This window comes from Lycium ferocissimum, chromosome 2 (genome assembly GCF_029784015.1).
Source record: "Lycium ferocissimum isolate CSIRO_LF1 chromosome 2, AGI_CSIRO_Lferr_CH_V1, whole genome shotgun sequence".
Lineage (NCBI taxonomy): Eukaryota > Viridiplantae > Streptophyta > Magnoliopsida > Solanales > Solanaceae > Lycium > Lycium ferocissimum.
The window spans coordinates 27530736-27552694 of record NC_081343.1 but is presented as its reverse complement, the minus strand read 5'-3'; the positions used below and the strand labels follow the sequence as shown (position 1 = coordinate 27552694).

Sequence of the window (21959 nt, the reverse complement as noted above, 5' to 3'; positions counted from 1 at the left end):
ACGAAAACTTTTCCGTCTCAAAATGGGTATATAAACTTGGCGAGGAAAGGATGGTCCAAGGACCGCAATATCTCTCTCTCGTTTGAGCACGCAGCAATTTCTTATGGCCGCTAATGATGCTTTATCCATAACTTTCATGGCAAAATAACACTTTGTTCCACATAACTCCGGCAGATAGACGCTTCCAATATCACCACTTCCTAACTTTTAGCAACCGGAAATGTCTCAAGTCTAACGCTCCGTCTTTAGCTCGAATAGCTTGAATTGCTTCCCATCCCGAGTCATTAGCTTTATGAGGTTTATTAATACTGCTTGCTAAAGGTCTTGCAACTACTTTCATCACTTACATCGGTGCTTGTGCTTCCCTACAGAGATGTGCTCTTTCCACTATCAACAAAATCACTCGATCACTAGGTTTGCCACTTCCACTTGTTTTTGCAAGGCTACGACCCCATCGCTTACTTTGGTGAAGCCGAGCTTACATTTTGGAGCATGTTTCGAGTTTCCCAAATATAAGCTCGAATTAAACTTATCGACCAATAAGTCGGTAGAATCATTGCTATTTAGCTCTTTGGAAATTGTGCTCTCGGACTTGCTACTATTTGAAACTTGGGAAGGTCTTGATTTCCAAGAATTACGTTCTCTTGCTTGAATTCCATTGACTTATTCACCTTTTCAAGTGAACTCTTGATAGGTGGTGTTGACGCCATTAAAAAGAAGGCGATTCCTCAATGCGATCGGCTCGACCGAAGCCATTACTCGGCAAGAGTGATCATGATCGAAGCTCCATAAACAAGATAAAAGTTCCCAGTTGGAAGTAGAAATCGTATACACACAAGAGACATAAAGTGAACTTGGAGGCCGGGTTATCGATAGGATCAAGTAAAGTACAATAAATTAAGATAACTTCAAAAGCCGTATACAATGACGGAAAACATATAGTAGTAATAAACAACAAAAGGTACTTAAGAGAGAAAACAATATAGATCTAAATAAAGTAACAGGACAAGCAAACTGGGATATATATGATGACTTCAAAGTCCACAATATCCTAAAACTAAGAAGACATACCTTTATATGATCAGTGTTTCCGGAAATGCGAATCAAGAAAAAGCGACAAGGTCCCACTTCGCTTAAAGTGTGAAGCAAGAAGCGATACGCTCGCTTCATTGAAGAGCCAGATGGTCGTTTCTCCTCGCTTAATAACACCGACAGTGATCTTCGGTATAATTAAGAATATCCAAGTTTGAGGCAAGATTCAAGAAACAATAGTCCAGCAATGCAGGGACACAAACCAAAAAATTGAGTCACTCACTTCAATAGTAGACAAAGCAAGATAAATTCAAGATAAAGAAGTCTTAAAATGTCCCATTTCCTACGCTACTAATAATTTGCCCGGTTGCTTTCCTTGTTGGGTAATGTAAATAGCTCATTGAGTAAAAACAAAATGCACATTGAATCAACTACATCTACTACCCGTGAGAGGTGATTTGAATCATCTAACGTATCTCTATTTGAACCCATTTCATTTCCAAACAAGTAAATGGGTCAATTTCATATACCGCATTGAATCTTTTACCAAAAAGCAAACAAAGAAATATTATCTAAATCATCTAATACCTAAAACAAACATTGAACAATCAATAAAGTTAAAAAATCTTCTAATTAAACTACAACTATACAAAGTAATGCAACTAATAATGATAAAATGAGATTGAAAAACAAAAACCAAAAAAAAAAAAAAAAGGACTAACTTGACTCACATTGTTCGGTCGGCGGGTGGTGGCTACTCCCGGTGGTTTAATCGGACAGCGTCACCTACTTGGAGAACGCCGGTGTTGGTGGGGTGGTGGAAATTTTGGAGAAGATGAGTTTAGAGAAGGTAAATTTTTTTTGAAAGAGAAGAGAAAGTTTTGGGGGGAGTTGAAATATTTTCATCGGCCTGGGTGTATTAATTATTGAACTTTTTCGACCGCATGTGGTCGAAAAAATAAAGCCAGATTTGACCAGATTTGAATTAATTTTTTCGACCTCATGCGGTCGAAATTTGATTTTTTTTTAACTTTTTAATTCATTATTTTATATTTATATAATTTACTTTTGTGCAAAATGATTTTTTTCATTTATTATTTGTACAAAAAAAAAAATCGACCTCATGAGGTCGAAATCATATTTTCTGTAAGAAAAACGTTACCCCATGTGGTCAAAATCCTAAAGAAAATTTAAAAAAATAATAATTTGGAAATTTCGACCTCATGTGGTCGATTTTTTTTCCACCAAAAAGTGAGGTCGAAATTATTTGGTCGAAAAATCCCCTTTTTTTAGTAGTGTCAGAACATACACAGTAAAAAAAAAGTACTCACAGAGAGCAAAACAGTGAGAAAAAAAAAACATATAGAGAGGAAAAAATACCTAGAGCAATCTAGGAGTTTCGAAATAGTTTTGTTGGAGTTCGAGGTTTCATTCGCGGTTTTGAGTTCAATGAACCTAAAAGTTAGCTATTGTTAACTTTGGAACTTAGTAGATTGTACATGTTTTCTTGTTGCGAATTAATCTACGCAGAGGTAACACTCAATCTTCTTTATACAGTTTAATGTTACGATTGTATGAGACCTGATTCCAATGTTACGAAGTTGCTCAAATTTCATGTTTCTAACTGTTTATTATTCTTTGGCTTCAAAATATGAAGTATGTTATGATTATTGTATTGTTAAGTTTAAAATTTGGTAAAACATATTTATCTATAAAAGGTCCATTCCCTGGTTTTCTTTTTTAATTGGATATCTATTTTATTAATTTGGTGAATGCTTTCAAGCTAATTTGCTTTTCTCTTTTGTTAATATACTTTTCATTATCTATCTTGATTAATTTATTCCCTTTTTATTGATATAAGATGCTCCGTTGTTTTTTTTTTTCTTTAATTGTGGTAATGGAATAGATGAATTGAAATTCATTCAGTTGATTTTTAGTTATAATCAAATACTTGATAGTTCATCACGTAAGGGAAAACTGAATGGAAATTTTAAAATCTGGAACCGGTGAAGCTCGAGTTATTTTTAAGCAAATGGGATGTGGTGTTTGTCTAACAAATTTTGAAAGAAAACAAAAAAAGGGATTTGGGTCAAACTAATTTCTGTTGCTCTTTGATAATTTGGACTACTAGTAGCATGATTAGACCGCGAACGATAATAGGCAAACATTAGGATACTTCAAACGCTAGATAAAGTTAGGCACGTTTAAGAAAATATAATCAAGTGTACGGCTACGGTCCTTGATTGATATTTAGCGGATACGCTCTTTGGTTTACTCTTATAATTAAAAAGGCTTTATGTGTTGTTATGCTTCTAGGCTGAAAATATAAGTAATAACTTTAAGTGTATAAATTGGTCAAACGTAGTTAAGAATTAAGGCAAGCATGATTTTATTTAAGATTAATTTAAGCCGAATATTAGCCAATGAAAGCGACCGTGCTAGAACCACGAGACTCGGGGAATACCTAATACCTTCTCCCCGGTCAACAGAATTCCTTACCCGGACTTTTGTTTCACAGACCAATAATAAATAGAGTCATTTCCTTTTGATTAGGGATTCAATAAGGTGACTTGGAACACCAAAACTCAATTCCAAGTGACGACTCTGTAACAAATAAATAATCCCTTCTCAAAGCGTCACTTCAATTGGAAAAACCCTTTTTAAATCCTTTTGAGCGGGGGAAAAAAAGGGGGTGTGACAGATGGCGACTCTGCTGGGGATAACCAGAATTCGAGCTTTATATATTGACTTGTATTTGACTTTCTTTATTTCTTGGATATATTCTGTGTTTGTTGGCCTAATGTGCTATTTGCCGCTTATTGAACGCTTTGATATTATGTGACTGCATATATAAACTATCTTCTCTCGCGCACCCCTCTTAGTCTCTGAACACATTCACCACTGTTCACTGTGTGTGCGGATACGCTCCACAAAATTTTCTGTTTGGATGAGCCTGTGGGCGGTTACGCTCCTGGTTCAGGATAATTAGCAGTCACATATGTTAGGCGGGGTTGGACCTCCAGTGAAGCCGAAAAAGCTCTGCTACCGGTGATCTGGCCCTTCCCCGGCTCGAGTTGTCCGCTCGGGTAAGCCAGTCTAGACACCTTCTCCTTTAGGATTTTAAACCTAGCAGACCAAACACAAGCAATAATTATCCTTAGTAGGCTACGCTTTGTTTGCATCACGAGCATTTGACCAAATAGGACTCGACACAGGGGCCGGGTCCGTCTAAGACAGGTGTCCATCTCAAAAGACCACCATGTTTATTTTATGTGCTATCCGAAAACATATTTATTTGGAAGGCTTTTGCATGTTGACCGGTTTTTAAGGTGATTAGGAAGAATAAGAGAGAAATAATTATCCTCCATTTAAAAAAAAAAAAAAGGCTCGAAGATTGTTGTTGTCAAAAAAAAATAAAACATCCAAGAGTCTAAGCTAGTTTCACGAACTACACGCACCTGATTCTCACCTCGATGAGATACGTAGGCAACATTTCTTGGGTTCGGTGATCCTTATTCAAAGATTAAAAAAAAAAAAAAAAAGAGTTTTCCTTATTCAAAAAATCCAAAAAAGATTTTACCTTTATTTTCCGGATTATTCTTTGTAGAAAATTCCAACATTTGAAAAATACCAAAAATGTTTTCTTTTATTTCTCTTTTATTTATTCATTCCTTGGAAAATTAAAAAAAAGGTTTCTTTTCTTCTAAAGAGAAAATTCAAGAAAAAAAACAAGTTTCTCCATTCTCATCACGAATTACACGCACCTGATTCTCACCTCGATGAGATACGTAGGCAACCCTTCTTGGGTTCGGTGATCCTTATTCAAAAAAAAAAAGAGTTTTCCTTATTCAAAAAATCCAAAAAGATTTTACCTTATTTTTAGGATTATTCTTTGTAGAAAACTCCAACATTTGAAAAATACCAAAAATGTTTTCTTTTATTTATTCATTCCTTGGAAAATAAAAATAAAAAGGTTTATTTTCTTTTAAAGATAAAAAATAAAAATAAAAATAAAAAGAGAGAGAAAATTCAAGGAAAAAAAACAAGTTTTTCCATTATCTTCACGAACTACGCCCACCTGATTCTCACACCAATGAGATACGTAGGCAGCCCTTCTCGGGTTCAGTATTCCTATTCAAAAAAAAAAACTAAAAAATATTTGTTATTTCTTATACAAAAAAACAAAAAAAGACCTTTTATTTCTTTATCCCATAATTTAAAAAGAAAAATATTTATTTGTATACTTTTTTCCTAAACTACGTCTGACCTAATTCTTGTTTCAACAAGATACATAGGCAACCCTTCTTTTGGGTTCGGTCCCACAAAAAAAAAAGGAATAAAAAAAAATCTCTTGACTTGGTTGGTACCAACATATTTAGAAGTGTGCATGATAAGAAACAAGTGTTAAATAATTTGGATGATAGAGAAGACCAACTTTGTTGTGAACCATAGATTCTTTTGGTACCTCTTAATTATACCTAAGTGACACTTGAGAAATTCTTTTGCTAAAATTTATGATCAAAATTAATTCGACCTCATCATTTCATGTGCATTGTGTGATGAGCTTTAGATTGAAAATTCAATGACATTGCTTTGTTGATCTAGAACTTGGCCCGAATGTTAGTTGAGGCGAAATATTGAGCAACACTTGGTTTGAGAAAGGATTGTAGGCTTTCTTTGGCCCGATTGTGTCTTTCAAGCCTACCAAATGATATATGATCTGTCACACCCCAACCTTGGTGAGGCGTGATTGGCACCCGACACCTTACGGAAACCGAGCGAACCAACTGATAACTCGCATCCTCTATGTCTCAAATGGAAAAATAAGGCCAAGAAGACCAACTATGAATATAAAATCATGCACACGTATATACGTAATGGGCCTGCGGCGTCCACATATCTACTAACAAGACATAACTGAGCTGTACACAGGAATCTCTCTGCAAAGCTTCTATGAACATGACTGAAGTACACAAGTTGGGACAGGGCCCCCGATATACCCTCTTGTCACAAAAAAACATATACAACTCAGACTCGGCAATGCTCCAGGAAGAGATGGAGCCCACCAATCAAAAAGCGGTACCGAAAGCGACCTCTGCGGAAGATCCTCGTCTCGTCTAATTGCACTGTACGAACGGGCAAACGACCTCCAAGAAGGGACGTCAGTACGAATAATGTACTGAGTATGTAAGGCATGAATAGTAGTATGATATCAGAATGAAGATAACATAAGATAAAGTAAGTAATTATACCTCGTACTCTTCTTAAGATCTCTGTCATGTAAACTACTCGTCTACAGGAAAAAAACATTTCATACACATCCATGCACAACATACATACATATGCATTCACACATTTACTATACATACATCTGTCATATCCGTACCCGTCCCTTTTGAGACTCGGTGTCATCCGTACATGGCCCTTTCGGAACTCGTTGTTATTCGTACATGGCCCTTTTGGGACTCGTTATCCGTACACGGCCCTTTCGGGACTCGTTGTTATCCGTACCTGGCCCTTTCGGGACTCATTGTTATACCCAACTGATCAGTGGGGGTTGCAATGCATACATACATACATACATACATACATACATATACATAAAAATACATAAATGAAATCAACATCATCATTAGCATTATCATTATCACTATATCCTTCCTTAGAAGATCAACTATCGTAAGGTGAAGTCGACGATGTCAAGGGAGTCTCGAGAATCATGAACTTAGATAGCATTGAAAATAGAATCATTATCTTCGCTATATCTCACCTCGAAGGAATGAGTAACATGAGGTGAGACCATGAACAATAAGTAAGATCAAGGGATTTCTAAAATTAAAATCATCATCATCATAGAAAACATCTCATCCTTAGTATCATAAAAAGCTTTTAAGAATCATGAACTTCTAACTTTTGGAAGTAAGAAGGTTATGAAAAAAAATATGTATGGAATCATAACATAGGAATCATGCCTTTTGAAAGAAAGGGACTAGTCTTAACATACCTTTCGGTCTCCTTAGCCACTTAACGTTTATCCTTCCAATCTCGTAAATCTACACGTAAAGCATCCATATTATCATTAGGCTCAATATCATACACTTGTCTCAAGCATCCAAATGAAATCTTTTTAGAATCTGCCGAAATTCGGGCAGCATCTCCCCTGTTTATATGCTTAGCCCGAAATCTCAATTCAACAACCAACAACAACAACAACAATACCAACATCAATCATAATATTCTCAATACCAAAATACTCCATAAACATCCCATATGGGGTTTATCCCATATTTCCACCAACAAAACTATTATGCGGCTATTTGACTGTTCTATCTCCGTAAATAAACCAAGATTAACATTAATAATAAGAGATTTATACCTTTCTCCCGATAATATTGCTATATCTTCACTTCTCCACCTTGAATTTAAGCCAAACTCTACCGCAAAATGATGCTATCTATAGTCACAACTATGCACCACCCGAGCCTGGATTAGCTAGAATCACTCAATTCTCTCAACTTTTAATGACCAAAATGACCCTATATGTGTTGCACTCTAAAATCTGATTTTTTGTGAAAAAAAGGGGTTTTGCCCCTTTTATAAAGTTCTAAATTCGGGTCGGGGTTACTGTAGCAGTTACTGTAGCACGCGTTTCTGCTCTGTCACCCTAACTTGTAACGTTCATAATTCTCTACCCCAATGTCGTGTCGAGGAGCGGTTTGTTGCATTGGAAACTAGACTCGACGAACTTCAGTTTAGAATTTTGAAACACCTTAAAACTCATAATATACTAGGAGATATACCCTTCCAAAATTGACCCAAAATTCTATTACCTTTTTTCCAAGTTTTCGACAAATTTATTTTCTTCGATTTGCTTGGTCCCGGAGTTTCCCATAGCTTATTATATGAACGTAAACCGTCATGACCATAGGATTAGTTCCTATAATATCACATATCCTTGAAGGGAACTCCAATATTCATACTTAGAACGTTCAATACTTATAAATTTTCACGTATGAAACTACGGGGTGTAACAGATCCCTAGTGTTACCCTTTTGAGCCTAAAACCTTTTCTTTGGATAAACCACAATTTAGCCTATATCCTTTCAAGTGCATAAGTGCACTATCCCTCTTTTGGCCCTACCTCCCTGAGCGCGCTAACAAAATCTAAGCTGACAAAGTGAAAAGGTGAAAAATGCAAAAGTCCAAATAAATTACAACAACAAAAGAAAGAGTTGCGAAAAAAGAAAAGAAGAAAAGCTCCAAAAATGGAGGAAAGCTCAAAACAAAAAGAAAGGAGAAAAGTTAAAGCAGCAGCAAAGCGAGTGATGATCAAGTGCGAAAATGCAAATAACTTTGAAGTATAGTGTATGCTCAAGGGGAAAATAGTCACTTTATCCCCAATAAATGTCCTTTCCATCTATAAGCCTATATTACAAGCCAATAACAAGTCCTACATGATCTCATTCTAAGTGTTCTCACATTAGTGGATACTTACATGCAGGCCAAGCACATGGTATCTCAATTGCATGCATTGAATATCCTTCTGAGTGAGAGTTTACTTCTTGAACGTCCAAAGATCTAAATGCTTGTATTGAGTGTGAATTAGGACTTTACTTGTGGTAAGGGCACTTGAAACATGAGGATAGGAAGAATTCAAAACCTCTAGTTGATGCAAGATGAATAGATCTTGTCAATACTTAGGTATGTTTGAGGTACCATTTGAAACTATAGGACTCACTTCTAAGTTGACCGTCGGTTCGTCCGAGAGTAATTGATGGTAATTTCTGATGTATAATACTAATAGTTGGTGCCAACTAAAGTCAAGATATGCTAAACTGATGAATTGATTTCTTTGTCATCATCCTCTGGTGCTCCTTATAAAAGACACTTTTTTGAAAAAGAAAAAGAAAAAAAAGCAAAAAAAAAATAAAAAAAATCTTAGCTTTTTATAAACTACGTTCGACCTGATTCTTGCTAAGGCATGATAAGTAGGCAGCCCTACACTGGGTCTCGGTCTCACTCAATAATAAGTCTCATATCCCCAAAAGATCAAAATTGGGACCTTTTTTTTTTTTGAAAAAATAAAATCATTTCAAAAAAAAAAAAAAAAAAAAAAAAAGAGTTTCAAAGTTCCTCACTTTCAAAAACTAGGGCATTTAAAAAAAAAAAAAAAAACTATTTTATTCATGCTTCACAGGGTACGACATTCCCTGGTTGCATTTTAGGGAACAAAATTCCCAAACTTTAGTTTCATGACTTCACAGGGTACAACAATCCCTGTTTGCATTTTAAGGAACAAAATCCCCTAACTTTAGTTTCATGACTTCACAAGGTACGACAATCCTTGGTTGCATTTTAGGGACAAAAATTCCCAATTATTTTCATGCCTTCACAGGGTACGACATTCCCTGATTGCATTTTAGGGAACCAAAATCCCTACTTTTTTTTTCATGACTTCACAAGGTACGACACTCCCTAGTTGCATTTTAAGGAACGAAAACCCCTAAATCTTATTTCATGGCTTCACAGGGTACAACAATCCCTGGTTGCATTTTAGGGAGCAAAATCCCCTAACTTTAGTTTCATGACTTTCACAGGGTACAACAATCCCTGGTTGCATTTTAAGGAACAAAATCCCCTAACTTAAGTTTCATGACTTCACAAGGTACGACAATCCTTGGTTGCATTTTAGGGACAAAAATCCCTAATTATTTTCATGCCGTCATAGGGTACGACATTTCCTGATTGTATTTTAGGGAACCAAAATCCCTACTTTTTTTCATGACTTCACAGGGTACGACACTCCCTGGTTGCATTTTAGGGAACGAAAACCCCTAAATCTTATTTCATGGCTTCACATGGTACAACAATCTCTGGTTGCATTTTAGGGAAAAAAATCCCCTAACTTTAGTTTCATGACTTCACAGGGTACAACAGTCCCTGGTTGCATTTTAGGGAACAAAATCCCCTAACTTTAGTTTCATGACTTCACAAGGTACGACAATCCTTGGTTGCATTTTAGGGACAAAAATCCCTAATTATTTTCATGCCTTCACATGGTACGACATTCCCTGGTTGCATTTTAGGGAACTAAAATCCCAATTTTTCTTCATGACTTCACAGGGTATGACACTCCCTGGTTGCATTTTAGGGAACAAAAACCCCTAAATCTTATTTCATGGCTTCACAGAGTACAACAATCCCTGGTTGCATTTTAGGGAACAAGATCCCCCAACTTTAGTTTCATGACTTCACAGGGTACAACAATCCCTGGTTGCATTTTAGGGAACCAAAATCCCTACTTTTTTCATGACTTCACAGGGTACGACACTCTCTGGTTGCATTTAAGGGAACTAAAACCCCTACGTTTTCATGTCTTCACAGGGTACAACATCCCATGGTTACATTTTAAGGAACAAAAACCCCTACTTTTTTCATGACTTCACATGGTACGACATCCCCTGGTTGCATTTTTTGTAAAAAAAAAAAAAAAAAACCCTACTTTTTTAGTGCCTTCACAGGGTACTTTTTTTTCATAACTTGACAGGTACGATACTCCCTGGTTGCATTTTAGGAAACAAAAATCCCTACTTTTTTCATGACTTCACAAGATACGACACTCCCTGGTTGCATTTTAGGGAACAAAAACCCCTACTTTTTTCATGACTTCACAGGGTACGACATCCCCTGGTTGCATTTTTTGGAGAAAAAAAAACCCTACTTTTTTAGTGACTTCACATGATATAACGTTCCCTGGTTGCATTTTATTTTAGATTGGGAATTTTATTTTATTTTTGTTACCTAGCCTCCTTTTTCTTTTTTAATAATTTTGGGGCCCGCCTGGGCATTTTATTTAGTAATAAAGCAAAGTCCAATAATAAAGACTGAGACCAAAACACGGCCCAGCCCCAAAAAATCCTAAAATAACATCCTAATACACTAGAAGTCAAAAAATAGATTAGGAAAGTACATATTTGAAGGGCAAAAGCCCTATTTCCATTTGTTGTCCACTGAAGCTCCAAGCTTCAACTATGGCTGCTCGTCTATCTTCTTCTTCGATCTGCTCTCATTTCGTCCTCTAATGATGAAAATTCGTTCTGAAGAGAAGAGTATTCATTCCTGCCATGTTTCTAATCCTTTGTTTGCTTCATTTCGCTCTGTGTAAGCTGCTTTCCTTTTCCCTTTTTTCCCCATTTGTTATGTATTTGTTGTGCTTGAAGTCTCTTACTTCCTAAATCTTGCATATCTGCATACATGTATGCCGTGGTTCCTGAGTTTTTGCTCCAGTTCTCTCTTCCATGATGAAGCTTTGTTGCTGTTGTTGGAGATATTTCCGAAGGTATGCAACTTTTGGTTCTTTTTGCTTCCTCTCAAATTCGGATCTATTTACAAGTAGCTCTAAGGTATGAAATCTGAGATTTATCACTGTTGATAATCTTTCGTAGCTCAATCTCTAAACTCATGAATGTTTGACAATTAATAGATCCTCTATTAAGTGCAAAATTAGCTAATGCATCCGCCATCTTATTTCCTTCTCGATAGATATGTGTGTATATGCATTGCTTGTCCTCTACTATTTGCTTTATCCTTTCAAAGTACTCCACTATGCTCCAAGGTGGCTTCCACTCGTCATTTAAGATCTTTTGCAAAATTAATGAGTCTGTTTGGATAATGATCTGCCTCCTCTGAGTCATTTCACACCACTTCAATGCCTCAGATATTGCAATTTCTTCTGCTTCTGTGTTAGATATGTGCCCTAATTCTTCTACTTGAGCATGAATAATATCTCCCTCTTCATTTCTAGCACAGAAACCATATGACCCTCTGCCTGGATTGCCCCTAGATGCACCATCTGTATTACATATTATCCAGTCTCTAGGGGGTGGTTGCCAGATGACCTTAGTAATCTTCACTCTAGGTTTATATCCTTCCATTAACTGTATTAGTTCATCCCATCTATTAGGAACATTGCGAATAGAAGGATTTCTCACCTTGACCAATCTCTGGATAGTAGAATATGCTTGAAAAATGCATCTCCACACTGATTTCCTCTCCCAATGTTTATAAGCATTCCTCCTCTTCCACAATTCCCACATAATTACAGCAGGCATAGCTTGAAATATTGGTTTAAGCCTGCTGTTAACTGGCTCACTCCACCATTTCACTATGATTTGCTGCAATTGTAAACCTTCAATATTAATACCTGCAAAATAAGAGAAAAAGGACCAAGTCCTGTAAGCAGAAAAAGATTTAGCAAAAAGATGTTGAGCTATCTCCTCCCTAGGATTTGAACAGCACCAGCATCTTGATGCTAGATTGATGTGCAGACTCTTCAAAACTTCATCTATTGGTATCTTGAATTTCCAACATCTCCACATGAAGAATGAGATCTTGAAAGGAAGTCCCTTAATCCAAATATTCTTGTATACAACATTTTCCTGTCCCTTTACTCTTAGATATTCCCAACCTGATTTAACTAAAAATTGCCCTTTGTTACTTAGAATCCACCGTGGAACATCTTCCCCCTCCTGTTCACTTGGTGGCTTTATAGTATCCAAGATATGTTGTACTATCTCCCCAGAAACCAAACTTTGTAACTTTTGTTCATCCCACTTCCCATTCTTGACCACCTCATGCACATTCTGAATTGAATCATCATAAGTATCCCCCCCCCCCAGTAGCATAATAAAGAGCCCCTAATCCAGTCCAATTGTCATACCAGAAAAGAACATTTCCTTTCTTCACTTGCCACCAAATATTATGTTTTATTATATCTCTGCCCTGCAACATTTTTTTCCAATTCTGTGACCCATATTTCCCTTGAGCAATAACTGAATTAACCTTCTTGCAATACTTGTTACTCATGAAAGCACTCCATAAGGATGGAGTATTCCTAAAGTTCCACCAAATCTTACAATATAATGCCATGGACACATCATGTAGTGACCTAAATCCCAAACCACCCTCCTTCTCTGGAATACATAAATGTATCCATGATGACTAGTGTCTACATCTTCCCCCCACTGTATTGCTCCAGAAGAATTGAGCAAAAATCTTGTGAATTTGTCTAATCACCCCAACTAGTGGATTTAGTGCAGATAACAAATGAACAGGCATTCCTTGTAGTATATGTTTTATCAAAACAACCCTGCCCCCAAAATAGCATCTTCCCTTTCCAAGCTTGTAATCTGTTCATGATTTTGGTTATAATAGGATTATAGAACTCAATCTTCTCCTACTAGAAAATCGGGCACCCTAGATATGTAAATGGAAACTTCTTTCTATTCATTCCAGTCACCACCTCAACTGTCACCTTAATATCATTAGTGACTGAATGATGTAAATATACAAAACTCTTTTCTTTATTAATCTTCTGACCTGATGTTTTCTCATACTTACCTAACACATCCATTATCAGCTGAAGAGACTGAACATCAGCTGATGAAAATATGATCATATCATTTGCATAAGATAAATGATTTATCTTAGGGCTCCATTTAGGTAGACCAAAACCTTTAAACTGTGGAATTTGATGTAGATGATTCAAATTTCTGGTCAACACCTCTGCTATTAGGATAAATAGTGTAGGAGATAAAGGGTCCCCTTGTTTTACCCCTCTAGATGATTGAAAGAAACCATGTTGCTGCCCATTAATCAAAACTGAGTACCAATTATTGCTAATAATTCTGAACACCATATCCACCACCATATGTGAGAAACCCATTTTCCTCATCACTTTTGTTAGAAAAATCCAAGAAACCCTGTCGTATGCCTTTGCCATAGCCAACTTCATTGCCACATTAGCAGTTTTGGTTCTCACCCTAATACCAGATACAATTTCTTGTGTTAACAAAATATTCTCCACAATACTCCTTCCCTTAACAAAACCAGCTTGATTTAGAGAAATCAAATCTGGCAAAACATCCTTCATCCTTTCATGAATAAGTCTTGAGAAAATCTTGTTCACAAAATTGCTCAAACTAATAGGCCTCATATCTTAAAAGGTATTAATGATATCCTTTTTAGGTAGTAAGACCAAATTAGTATGAATAATGAATTTAGGCAGTTCAAAGACCATAGTAAAAAGCAATCATCATATTAGTAACATTTCTCCTATAATATCCCAACACTTCTGATAGAAAATATCAGTGAAACCATCAGGTCCTCCAAAGACTTTCTCCATTCAAGCTAAAAACAACATTCCTAACTTCCTCTTCTGTTGGTATTGTTGTGATCCAATTATTTTGATCTTCTGAAATTATACATGGTACATTATCTAGAATTTCAAAATTAGTTGGATCCTCCTCCTTGGTAAATTTATTTTTGAAGAAATCTACTGTTTCAATTGCTATTCCCTCTGACTCCTCTATCCAGATTTCATCACTATCTTGTATTCTCGTTATTTGCAATCTCCTTCTCCTTCCTTGTACATATGAATGGAAAAATTTAGTATTTCTGTCCCCCTCCTCAAACCATTGCATTCCTGCCTTTTGTTTCCAAAATTGCTCCTCTAAGTGTAAATATCTGTTAAAATCATCCTACACTCTATGTAACCTCTCTCTGTTGGTAGGAGTAGGTTGTAGCTCAAATTGAATCTCATGCACCTTTATCACATCTTCCAATGCCTCAATTTCTTGAAAAATATTCCCATAAGTATTTCTACTCCACTGAACCAAGGCAGCTTTAACTTTTTCCAACTTATGATGAAATAAAATAAAGGGATCAGCCATAAAATCTGCATGCCAACTTGTCCTCACTGTCTCCAGAAAAGATTCATGCTTTACCCAGAAATTAAGAAACCTAAAGGACTTTTTTTTATGTTTAGTGTTTTCTTTATAAGTTATAAGCAAAGGGGCATGATCAGACCCTGTTCTGATTAGGTGTTGAACTTCAATATTAGGATACAAACTTTGAAGAGTCTAATTCCCTAAACATCTGTCCAACCTCTTAAAAATGCAATCCTCCCCACTTTCCCCATTCCACCATGTGTATCTGCTTCCTTTGAATCCCAAATCTTGTATCCCACAGCTTTGTATACATGAGATAAAGTCCCGTGTCTCATTTACACTTATGGGGAGTCCTCCATATTTCTCTTCTTTAGAAACAATGACATTAAAATCACCCCCACCATCCATGGTTTATCAACTCTGCTTGCAAATTCTTCCAGACTATCCCATAATTCCAATCTTTCCCTTTGAGTACATTTAGCATATACCACTGTTACAATCAAATCCTCCTGCATCCCTTGATTTTTAAGCTTGAGAGTAAGGTGTTGGACATGGTCCAATAGTACTTCCACCTCAAACATATCATCTACAAATACCCAAATCTTTCCTGATATATTTACCAAAGCAGTACTCATGTTTAATCTTCTCCTGTACCCTTCTATTTTGTCAGCTTCTTAAAATGGCTTTAACAATCCAATAAATCCAAACTAGTATTGTAAATGCATTTTAGCTAACCTTTGAAAAGCTTCCATTGTATTGACAGACCTAATGTTCCAAATCATAGCATTCATAGGGAAACATTAGGTTTAGAACATGAACTTCTAGTTTGATACCTTGTTCTTAATGGAACACTGGTTTCTCTTTTCTTCTTTCCTCTCCCAATGCCCTTTTGATATTTTTGTGATAGATCTCCTTGCCTTATTGCTGATTGAAAGTTTTGTTCCAGGTTTTGATCATCCAAATCCCTTTTGCTCTCTATATCCCTGCTACTCTGCTTATGTTTTTCCTGCACCTGTGTGATCAATTGCTTGTTATGATTGCTCCCTTTATATGATTTATTACTGCTTTGCTGGCTATCTTGTTTTGCAGGTTGAAATCCATCTTCTCCATCTTGCCCTGTATCCCATTTAATGACATTTTCCCACCCTGATGATTCCTGGTTGATATGTGTGTTTCCCCCTTCTCTGTTGTTGCTACTTGAAATACAGGTATGTTCTTTTACTCCATTTTTCCCTTTACTTTCTAGTGTCTTCATTATCCCCTCTTTTGTGAATTCATGTGCCCTGATCTCTTCTTCCATTTCTTTTGTTATGCTTCTTTCTACTTTACTTATCCCCTCTAAAGTATTTTCTATTACTGTATCCTCACTTCTACTTTGTACCTCTTCTCCTGAAAAATTGTCTTCCTTACTCTCCATAGTGCAATTTTGTTCTTCTTCTGTATTCTTTCCCTTATCCTCCTTTTGTTTTTGTGGTTCTGTTCTGATCTCTCCCTTATCCTCATTTTTCTTTTGTATCCTAGTTGCTGTGTTTTTAGGACAAATGTTCTCTGTCCATTCTTTGGTATGCATTTCTCTGTGCTCAGCTTCTTGTTCTTGTTCATCATCCTCCTTAGACAAAACATCAAAGGCATTATTAGTTTTCAATGTCCTGTCTTCTTTCATATTGTTCTCCTTTCGCACTTCTGCTATTATAACCCCAGACTTATCCTTGATATATTTGTTATGTCTCCTCTTCATCCATTCTTGCTTTCCTTGATAGTTCCATCCTCCTTTATTGGTTTCTTTCTTTTGTTGTATTTCTACTTCTGCAGCCTGATTCTTCTTCATCTCCTCTCTGAACTGTTTTTGCAAATCAGAATTTAAACTTCTGCATTCGTTTTCTCCATGACCTTGAAGCTTACAATGTTTACAATATTTAGGCAGAAAGTCATAATTGATCTTAACCCATTTTGATTTACTTTCCCCAGTCTCCTCATTGATTTCTGCTACATTTATTCTGCTAGGGTGTTCTGCTAATAGATCAATTTGCACTTTTACCTTTGCACAACTAGGCCTTGTCCTATTTGCTATTGCTAAATCTACTGTTAATGGCTTTCCTACTGCAGATGCCATGGAAAAAACAGCTTCTTTTGCAAAGAAATTAGGAGGGAGCTCTAGAAAGCTGATCCAAGCAACTGTAATTGATGTTTCCTCCTCAGGCTTGAACCATGGATCCCAAATCAGAGGTCTCATCTAGCAGTACCTGTCATGTACTTTGAGATAATAGGCTGGAGTGGACATCATCTTCACATAATCTTCCAGAAGAGACAATCTAATTAAGATATATCTCTCATCAATCAAACCTATTGTAGCTCTACCCTTTATTCCACAATGAATCAAGATGATGACTCTTAATTGTTTCATGTTAATTATTTCATATGAAAACTTCCCTTGGACTGCATATCGTAGATCTTCCTTTATAATCATCTGTTGTACTTCTTTAGAGTTCCATGCTATGTAGGGTTCTCCATCTATGAATTGGACTGTTTTCGATGGGATATTGATTTTTTGTGTGTTTTCTGTTGAATGAATAGTTTTAAGTAGGTTGGCATATTTGGTTTGGTTGGGATTATCAGTAGACAAAACTTTGGGCTCCGATTGTGTTTGAGGTTCTTTGGCTATGGAAACATTGGTGTTAATGGTTTGTGTTGATTTAATTGGTGGGAAGGTTGTATCATATGTTGTAAGGTGTGTTTTAGGTTGTGGAAGTGGTGGTCCGGTCTCCGGTGGAGGCTGTCCACCGGCCTGAACCGCCATGTTGGCCGAAAATTTGCTAGGTTTTGTTAAAATGGCAACTCTGTCTCACACAAGGGAGGAGCTCTATATTGATTCTAATAACTTCCTCTATTCAGCGCTTGCAATATTTCTTCTATTACCTAGCCTACATTCCTATCATTGTCTTATTCCGTTGGAGTAGTTAGTTTCTATTTTTTACTAATGACTCACAAAATTTTCCTAGTGCAAACTTACGTAAAATTTTTGTTTGCTTTTGTTTGTCTTTGATGGCTTGCAGGTTCTCCCGCAAAGCGCAAAATTGATATTCAAGAAGGAAGTTCCATCTTTGGTCAGAGAAAAGAAGAATGATCAATCTCGAAGATAGCTACAGTCAGCTTTGATACATAAGGCAGCTCCACGTCCCAAGATTCATCTTCTCAGCTTCTAATCAAGCAACAAGCATCCAAGAATTTTCTACAAGTTGTCATTTGGAAGAGCATCAATAACTCATTCCAAGTAGCAAGTTCAAGTCTCAAATTCTAACTTCAAGATCAAACTTTAAGATCAAGGTATCCACTGAAAGAAGGTCAGGTGTTAACTGAAGATCCAAGTGAAGGTCTAAAGGAAGGTTCAAGACAAGTAGAGTAGATAGGATCTTGTATTTCCTTTCTTCTTTTGTTGAATTTTTCAATTTTTTTAATGTAATAACAGGAGCCATGAACCGGAACCTCGAAGGGACCTCACTCGATCCTCCAACTCATCATTCCATCCTTTTACCCTCTTGAACTACACGTGACCTGATTCCCTTATAAGCCGGAATATGTAGGATGCCCAAAACCAAGACTCAGTCACATCCTTTTATTTTTTTTATTTTTTTTCGTTTTTCAAATAATGATCAGGTCAAAAATCAGTCACAGTGTTCACTTCTTTTCCTGAAAACTCTTCATGTTTCCAAGTAAAGAGGGACATTTTGTGAACACCTAATTTTTGACCGAACATAAGTTTTTACACCATTTTTAGTGTTTAAATATTTCTTTTAGGTTTAATTAAATATTTTAATTTTTGTTTCATTTTTAGTAAGTATTACTTTTAAAAGATCGAAAGCTACAAAAATAGAGTCACATTTTAGGATAAGTTTTGTTTTAAAAAAGAAAGAAAGTTTACAAAAAATATGTTTTCTTTAAATTTTGGTTTTAATAAATAAGCTAGGGATTTAAGTATTTTCTTAGTTACATTTTATTTTGGACTAGTTATTTAATTTGATTTCTATTAAGTTTAAAAAATAATTAGCTAATTTTCTTCTCTTTATTTTTTTAACTTTAATACAAAAAAACAAAAGAGCAAAATAGCAAAAAGGAAAGAGGACGAAATAAACAAGACAAAAATCTAAAAATGGAAAGAAAAATACTAACCTAACTAAAACTAATCTGCTAGTAATTCAAAAAACCCCGTCTCTCACTCCATACACACACAACTACACGTTTTTTTTTCTTCTCTCTTTCTTTTTCTTGAATCTATCCTAAACAAACAATATTTCCTTCCCTTAAAAATCTCCTCCAACAATTATCCCTAGATAGGCCTACTCCCTCACGTTCTCTCCCTTCCGTTAACACATATACACACGACCTTTCACCACATTACCCTATATAAACACACACCTACACGTACAAAAAAGGAGAACAACATAGATCAGAACATACACAGTAAAAAAAAAGTACTCACACAGAGCAAAACAGTGAACAAAAAAAAACATATAGAGAGGAAAAAATACCTAGAGCAATCTAGGAGTTTCGAAATAGTTTTGTTGGAGTTCGAGGTTTCGTTCGCGGTTTTGAGTTCAATGAGCCTGAAAGTTAGCTATTGTTAACTTTGGAAATCAGTAGATTGTAGCTGTTTTCTTGTTGCGAATTAATCTACACAGAGGTAACACTCAATCTTCTTTATACAGTTTAATGTCACGATTGTATGAGACCTGATTCCAATGTTATAAAGTTGCTCAAATTTCATGTTTCTAACTGTTTATTATTCTTTGACTTCAAATTATGAAGTATGTTAAGATTATTGTATTGTTAAGTTTAAAATTTGGTAAAACATATTTATCTATAAAAGGTCCATTCCCTGATTTTCTTTTTTAATTGGATATCTATTTTATTAATTTGGTGAATGCTTTCAAGCTAATTTGCTTTTCTCTTTTGTTAATATACTTTTCATTAACTATCTTGATTAATTTATTCCCTTTTTATTGATATAAGATGCTTCGTTGTTTTTTTTTTCTTTAATTGTGGTAATGGAATAGATGAATTGAAATTCATTCAGTTGATTTTTAGTTATAATCAAATACTTGATAGTTCATCACGTAAGTGAAAATCGAATGGAAATTTTAAAATCTGAAAACGGTGAAGCTCGAGTTAGTTTTAAGCAAATGGGATGTGGTGTTTGTCTAACAAATTTGAAGGAAAACAAAAAAAGGGATTTGGGTAATTGGGTCAAACTAATTTCTGTTGCTCTTAATTATTTGGACTACTAGTAGCATGATTAGACCGCGAACGATAATAGGCAAATATTAGGATACTTCAAACGCTAGATAAAGTTAGGCACGTTTAAGAATATAATCAAGTGTACGGCTACGGTCCTTGATTGATATTTAGTAAACTTTATGGATACGCTCTTTGGTTTACTCTTATAAATAAAAAGGTTTTATTTGCGGTTATGCTTCTAGGCTGAAAATATAAGTAATAACTTTAAGCGTATAAATTGGTCAAACGTAGTTAAGAATTAAGGCAAGCATGATTTTATTCAAGATTAAGCCGAATATTAGTCAATGAAAGCGACCGTGCTAGAACTACGGGACTCGGGGAATGCCTAATACCTTCTCCCGGATAACAGAATTCCTTACCCGGACTTTTGTTTTCGCAGACCAATAATAAATAGAGTGATTTCCTTTTAATCAGGGATTCAATAAGGTGACTTGGAACACGAAAACTCAATTCCAAGTGGCGACTCTGTAACAAATAAATAATTCCTTCTCAAAATGCCACTTCAATTGGAAAAACCCTTTTTAAATCCTTTTGAGCCGGGGGGGGGGGGAAGGGGTGTGACAACACGTGGACTGGGTTAATCCGTTTAATACATTTTTAGAATATCCTTTCCAAAATTTTATAATTAGGCGTGAATTGGACTGTTTTGATTTTTTAAGAAAGGAACTCTTTATATTTTTGCGCAGTTGATTTTTAGGAGAAAAATGAATCGTACTTATGGTTTGAAATCTTGTATATGTTCCCTTAAAAACGTGCTTCTTGCATATACCTATTCTTTATAACAATGTCCCAATTTTACTTTAAAAGATAAGATCTTTATTTTAAAATCAATTCCGTTTTAGGAGAAAATGCTTTTCTTTATCCGTCGAAACCATAGGTCTTAGCCCAGAAATATTGACTGTGATTTTATTATTTAGAAAAGGCCAAGTGGGTTTTAACCCAAAGAAGCAATTTTATTTGGGTTTTTGTTTAAAAACCAAGCATGTGTGGGCTCTGGCCCAAACATGCCCTATTTCTAACCATTTAAAACATAGGCCTTAGCCACGTTTATTTGACCACAGATTTATGTAAAATCAAACGGGATTTGAGCCCAAAAAATACCTTCATCATTTGTTTTTCAAATACCAAACCGAATGGGCTCTAGCCCCAAAAAAACATTTCAATGAGCATTCGTTTTTTCTTGAGAAAAAGACAAGTGGGCTATGGCCTAGAAATATCAAATTTCTACCAACCCCAAAAAACAGAAAAAAGACATGCTTTCAATAGCTTTAAGAAAAAAGCCACTCGGGCCGAGGTCCAGCCACCTTATTAGGCTAAAAGCCCAATAGGGAAAATCTCTTTCAAATGTCTTCGAGTCCAGAAGGAAGAAAGGGAAGCTAATATATTGAAGGCCCAATCATGGGTAAAAATGATATGAAGGCCTAGCCATGAGTGAAAATGGTTGGGGTTTGGTACACCCCATTTTTTTTTATTCTACTCCGTTGTATTTTCTATCTTTGGCTCGTTTATATTGTGCTTGTTATTTGTAAACCCAAAAATATTATTGGAACCTTTATTAGGAATTAGGCATCTTAGGCAAACGGTGCATATGCCGTTTAGATTGACTTTAGCACCTGAAAACCTTTTTTTCAAAACCTCGAGAATGCGTACTGATTTTGAAGACTTAAAAATTGGGAAGCAACTTCTTTAGTTTTAACAAGTAATAAACTGAAAAGAATTTGGGAATGCAAAAAATGGTAGAACAACTTGTGTAAAATTAAGAGGATAAATAGATTAGACAAAAGGCTTTTTTCTTAAAACTATTGAAAGTGTCACGACTCGGCTGGGGGGGACCATGACGGGTACCCGGAGGTGACTACCGAGCACCACTCATATGCTAATCATCATACCCAACCTGAACACATCTAC

At 35.8% G+C, this 21959-nt stretch overlaps 1 long non-coding RNA gene across 1 annotated transcript; it reads left to right on the top strand.

The window, feature by feature from the left end:
• Nucleotides 1-10858: 10858 nt before the first annotated feature.
• On the top strand, nt 10859-17326 carry LOC132034450 (uncharacterized). Its single transcript, XR_009409104.1, has 2 exons — nt 10859-11371; nt 16866-17326. It is a non-coding gene; the product is annotated as an uncharacterized LOC132034450 (long non-coding RNA).
• Nucleotides 17327-21959: the final 4633 nt, after the last annotated feature.